The following is a 6,359-nucleotide window of genomic DNA, read 5'->3' on the forward strand; positions in this document are numbered from 1 at the left end:
GTTGATTCATACAACATAAATGTCTAATCTCTTAATATGTCTCCCAGTGTCAATTAATAATGTGCCAATTTCCAATAAGAAGCCCCTTTTATTTCTCTATAAAAAATTCTTTAATCCAATTTGATTCATTCAGTAGTCACAATATGAATATGGTACATTGACCTGAAGAGCTTATTCAGTATTTTAAGAGATCTCAACTGTTGCCAATGGCAACCAGAGAATCAGCTTGACATCTCAGACTATAAAAACCTTACAGTCCATCTATATGATGAGCCCAGCAGAGAACTGGGAGGTTTATGACATTTTAATCATTGATAATTTGGGTTGTTGCTGATGAGAAGACTTTTTAATGTGAGGAACTTGGAAAGGGTTCCAAAGAGAATTGCCAAGGTAATTAAAACAGCCTTGTAAATTGGTTTGAAGAATATGCCAGGCTATCAAAACGACCATCAGCCTATCTGACCCTCCCCTCCCTGGCCACCCCATCTATTCATCAGATGTTCTCAGCCTTAATTGAAATTGACAACACAGTGATGACAAAAATGTTCTATGGCTCATGCAGCACATACTACTTCATAATCCCATACAGAATGTGACAATAAATAATGAGATCGATCATTTATGCCCTGCAGACTTCTGAAAGTTTTAGGCAGCTTATGTTAAAAGTGCAATGAGAATAATGCACAAAATTAATATAAAGCAATAGCCAGGCTTGGGCATTTTAAAATGCATAAGAGAGGAAGTAAAGGAGTAGAACTTAAACCCCCCAAAAAATGCTAAATAAAGAAATATAGGCTATATGGATATAAGTATAGCCTTGACTATATAGCATGGAGAAGAGGTGGTGGGAAGAGAAAGGAAAAATACACTCACAGTGAGATATCCTGGGGAGATAGGAGGAAAAGAAAGTGGAGGCAGAGTACCAAAATACACTGGGTCCCAGTCTCCATAAAGTGCACTGTTCTAAAACTTCCAAGTGTCTCATTTAATCTTCACAGGAATTGATAAAAAAAAAAAAAAAGGTGATTCCCATAGCCCTAGTGACTTACCCCAAGTCTCACAACCAGAAAGTATCCAAGCTATATGTCCAACCTAAGCCATATGACTCCAAAACCAATATTCCTTCTTCCCAAACATTCTCAGTCAACAAGGAATTCATTCAAGGGTACTAAGCAATAAGATAAATAGTTCTATGCAAAGCAATTCTTTCACCCATGTAAAGGTGTTCCTTATGGGTCTATTTTCAGAGGAAAAGTATGCTCCAGTGGTAAGACATTTGTATACAGTGATTAGGGGAAGAGGATACAGAGTAGGCAAAGAAAATTTGAATCCCAGTAGCATCACTTCCTAGCTGTGTGACCTTTAGCAATATACTACACCTCTTGGAGTTTCTCTGTCAGAGAAGTGAGAACCATTATGACTAGTTGATTAAATGGTGAAAGGATGACATAAAATAACATGATGCAAACTGCCTGGCATAGAGTTCTGAACACAGTAGAACATAATAAATGTAAACTACAATAATCTGTTTTCACCCCAATATCTATAAGTATTAAGCTAAAATGGCCAATGATTTTATTGAAGTATATACAGGTAAAATGACATGCTCTCTGGGATTTGCTTCAAAATACTTTAGCTTAAATAGGGAGGTGAGGGGAGTATTATGTGAGAATAGAGAAAACAAAACCAACAAATGTTAATGACTGTTGAAATTAGGTGAAACTGGTACAGTGAGTTCATTATACTATTCTCTCTACTTTTGTGTATATTTAAATTCTTCCACAATAAAAAGTTTTGGAAAATGTTCATGGTTAGTACCTAAAGGACACACATATGTTGGCTGAAAATTGCCAGGACTAAACACTAAGAAAAAGATAAGACTGAATTCAGTGGAAGCCTGGCCTCTTCTCAGGCCTCATGGATCTGCTCCAGGCCTGGAATGAGTACACTCTTAAACCCAAGCTGTGCAGCATGATATTGGAAAGGGATGACACTGTCCTTCGGAAGTTTGAAGATAGAAATTACCAATCTCCAGAGCTAAAGCTAATTATTTTCCCAACATCATCATCTTGGTTTACCTTCTCCCCATTTGTATCCATTGGCATCATCCAGCATTTTTATTCTTTCTGTTCCTACTACGGACCCCTCCCCCCAAAAAGACACAGCTTCCCTGTCCCTATAAACATCCTTCTACCTGCCCAGGATTACAGCCAAAGTTTCTAAAGCAGGTCTTTCCCAAAACTCCTGCAAATGATCTTTTCTCAATGGCTTTGAATATTTGCAATACATTTCTTGAGTTAAACAAAGTAACATCTTTTAAAGGCATATGTACTTTTAAGAAGGAAAACACACTGTTACCCATTTGTATAAATTAATTGATCATAAATTAAACAGCATGAGAGTCCAGAGTGTGGAGATTGTGGAAAGGAGAATGTGTTCAGAAAGAGGAGGTCATATTGAGAGGCAAATTTCAGTTTAGTTCTACTATGCTTCCCCAAAACTGTCTTGTGTCTATAACCTGTACTCTCGCTCCTTACCAAGACTTACCTGTGCATTGTCACATAATAGTCCACTTTCTGTTTTCTGAGCTAGATAATAATGACCAGCGTATACTTGGTAAGGTAAAAATGACTAACACACGGGGGCATCTGGGTGGCTCAGTCGTTAAGTGTCTGACTTCGGCTCAGGTCATGATCCCAGGGTCCTGGGATAGAGCCCCACATCGGGCTCCCTGCTTGGCGGGAAGCCTGCTTCTACCTCTCCCATTCCCACTGCTTGTGTTCCTGCTCTCACTATCTCTCTCTCTGTCAAATAAATAAATAAAATCTTTAAAAAAAAATGGCTAACACAGTATACATACGAAGATGGGAACCTCCTAGGGAGACGTTGGGCCCATGGATTAAAAACATAGTACCTAAGAAAAGATAGAAAACAATTGGTCCTCTAATTCATTCATCAGTGGCATGAGATAAAATGCTAGACTTTTATCTGTGCATTTGTTTTCTGAAATTAGATTGGACTATGAAGGTACAGCCCTTCACCAGCTAATTTTACCTCTTCATTTTACCATGTCAATGTGTCACTATACAGCCATATGGGAACTCATCTTAACAAAGTAGAATTTTTTTTTAAAGATTTTATTTATTTGACAGAGAGAGACACAGCGAGAGAGGGAACACAAGCAGGGGGAGTGGGAGAGGGAGAAGCAGGCTTCCCTCTAAGCAGGGAGCCCGATGCAGGGCTCAATCCCAGGACCCTGGGATCGTGACCTGAGCCGAAGGCAGACGCTTAACAACTGAACCACCCAGGCGCCCCAACAAAGTAGAATTTAATGTATCCCGTTCCCTTTAACATTTTCTCACAAGCATGAGTAGTGACAGGACTAGTATTTCTAGAACCTCTGTAATGATTTGCAGCCAATAGAACAATATCATTATTTCAGATTCATCCAAATTCTGCAATTTATTCAGTCATTGTCTCTGGCTCTTTGCATAAGTAGACTGAAGATATTTGTTTCCAGTTAAATTCTTTTATGAAATTTGAAATTATTTTCAGTATTAGTGATATCTTTCTTTGGGAAATCAACAGCTTAATGACAAAGAAAAAATTTAGCTAAACATCGTCTTACTTAGAGATTTCAGCCACAAAAAAAGGTTTATTTATTTATTTACTTATTTATTACCAACCCAACCCACCCATTCTCTATCCCTTTTTTATTTTTTTTTATTTAAATTCAATTAGCCAACACACAATACATCTTTAGTTTCAGATATAGTATTTAACAATTCATCAGTTGCATATAACACCCAGTGCTCATCACATCTCTATCCCTTCTTTTAGATAGAAGCCATAAAAGGTCAAGTCAAAGCATTGTATTAAGAAACAAGGGAGCGGGCGCCTGGGTGGCTCAGTTGGGTAAGCGACTGCCTTTGGCTCAGGTCATGATCCTGGAGTCCCAGGATCGAGTCCCACATCGGGCTCCCTGCTCAGCGGGGGGTCTGCTTCTCCCTCTGACCCTCTTCCCTCTCGTGCTCTCATTCTCTCTCTCAAATAAATAAATAAAATCTTTAAAAAAAAAAAAAAAGAAAGAAAGAAACAAGGGAGCTTGGACTTAGAACACACATGGCCAGAGACACTGCCAACCAGGAACTTGGAGCAGATCAGAGGCAGTGAATAATAGTTCTTCAAGTCTGCAATAAGAAATGGCATCCAACAAACCAAAAAGCAGACTCCTAACTATAGAGAACAAACTGATGGTTAAAGAGTACACTTATCTTGACGAGCACTGAGTAATATATGGAATTGTTGAATGACTATATTGTACACCTGAAAAAATATAACACTGTATATTAACTATACTGAAATTAAAATAATTTTTTTTAATGTCATCTGATTGGGACGCCTGGTTGGCTCATTGGTTAAGCATCTGCCTTTGGCTCAGATCATGGTCTCAGAGTCCTGGGCTAAAGTCCTGCATTGGGCTCCTTGCTCAGCAGGGAGCCTGCTTCTCCCTCTGCCTGCAGCTCCCCCTGCTTGTGCTCGCGCTTGCTTTTTCGCTCTTTCTCTCTCTCTTACAAATAAATAAATAAAATCTTTTAAAAATAAAAAAAAAATCTTAAATGGCATCCAATTAAACTACATTGCAAAAAATGGGAAACAGAATGGAAAGAGTAAAACATGGAAGAGGCAGAATCTGAAGAATCTTGGTGGAAAAAGTACTGGACCGACAGGAATGGGAAGATGGAGTATTTCCTGCAGTGGAAGGGACTTACTGACAATGCCAACAATACTTGTGAACCTGAAGAAAATTTAGATTGTCCAGAGTTAATTGAAGCATTTATTAATTCTCAAAAAGCTGATAGAGAAAGAAAACCTTTATCTGACAGTGAATGTAATAATAGCAAATCAAAGAAAAGAGATGCTGCTGACAAACCAGTCTTGATCCTGAAACAATTAGTGCCACAGACAGCAGTGGTGAATTAATGTTTGTCATGACGTGGAAAGATTCAGATGAGGCAGAGCTGGTGCTGGCAAAAGAGGCAAATATGAAGTGTTCTCAAATTGTAATTGCTTTTTATGAAGAGACTTGGCACTCTTATGTGGAAGACAAAGCTCAAGAATTGTTTCCATGGCTATATATATATTCATAGCCTTATATATAATCTGGGTCTTGGCTTTTTATATTCATTAGTGTGAAGATATAACAACAGTCTAATGAAAATCAAGTTTGATATGTTTGTTGTGAAGTATTATTGGGGGAGTCATAGGGGAGCTTTTTTGCATCTATAGCAATGATTGTGGATCTTTGGGGGTTTTCTGTAACCTGCTTTTTTTTTTTCAAGTTTTTATTTAAGTTCCAGTTAGTTAATATACACTGTAATATTAGTCAGGTATAGAATTTAGTGATTAATCACTTACATACAACACCCAGTGCTCTGATGAGTGCCCCCTTTAAGCCCCATCCCCTATTCCCCCCCACTCCACCGACCTCCCCTCTGGTAACCCGCAGTTTGTTCTCTATAGTTAAGAGTCTGTTTCTTGGTTTGCTTCTTTCTCTCTTTTTTCTTTTTCCATTTGCTCTTTTGTTTTGTTTCTTAAATTCCACATTTGAGTGAAATCATATGGTATTTGTCTTTCTCTGACAGACTTACTTCACTTAGCATAATACCCTCTAGTTCCATCCACATTGCTGCAAATGGCAAGACTTCATTCTTTTTGATAGCTGAGTAATATTCCATTGTACATATGTACTTCTTTATCCTTTCATCAGTTGATGGATGTTTGTCCTCTTTCCATGATTCAGCTATTGTTGATAATGATGTTATAGACATCAGGGTGCATGTGTCCCTTCGAATCTGTATTTCTGTATCCTTTGGGTAAATACCTAGCAGTACAATTGCTGGATCATAGGGAAGTTCTATTTTTAACTTTTTGAGGAAATTCCATCCTGCTTTCCAGAGTGGCTGCACCAGTTTGCATTCCCAACAGTATAAGAGGGTTCCCCTTTCTCCACATCCTCCCCAACATCTGTTGTTTCCTGTGTTGTTAATATTAGCCATTCTGACTGCTGCGAGGTGATATCTCTTTGTAGTTTTGATTTGTATTTCCCTGATGATGAGTGATGCCTTGTTCTTGACCATACAGGAAAAGCTCTCAGTTTTTCTTCATTGAAGATGACATTAGCTGTGGCTTTTTCATATATGGCCTTTATTATGTTGAGGTATGTTCCCTCTATCCCTACTTTGTTAAAGATTTTTATCATAAATGGATATTGTACTTTGTCAAATGCTTTTTCTGTATCTGTTGAAAGGATCGTATGGTTCTTATCCTTTCTTTTGTTAATGTGGTGTATCAGGTTG

At 38.1% G+C, this 6,359-nt stretch overlaps 1 pseudogene; it reads left to right on the forward strand.

Annotated features, from left to right (window-relative positions):
* The first annotated feature begins 4,619 nt into the window (after positions 1–4,619).
* Positions 4,620–5,150, forward strand: LOC123862944 (chromobox protein homolog 3-like; annotated as a pseudogene).
* Positions 5,151–6,359: the final 1,209 nt, after the last annotated feature.

This window comes from Mirounga angustirostris, unplaced genomic scaffold, assembly GCF_029215605.1.
Source record: "Mirounga angustirostris isolate CCGP_5_RB_7025 unplaced genomic scaffold, mMirAng1.0.hap1 SCAF_1, whole genome shotgun sequence".
NCBI classification, from domain to species: Eukaryota; Metazoa; Chordata; class Mammalia; order Carnivora; family Phocidae; genus Mirounga; species Mirounga angustirostris.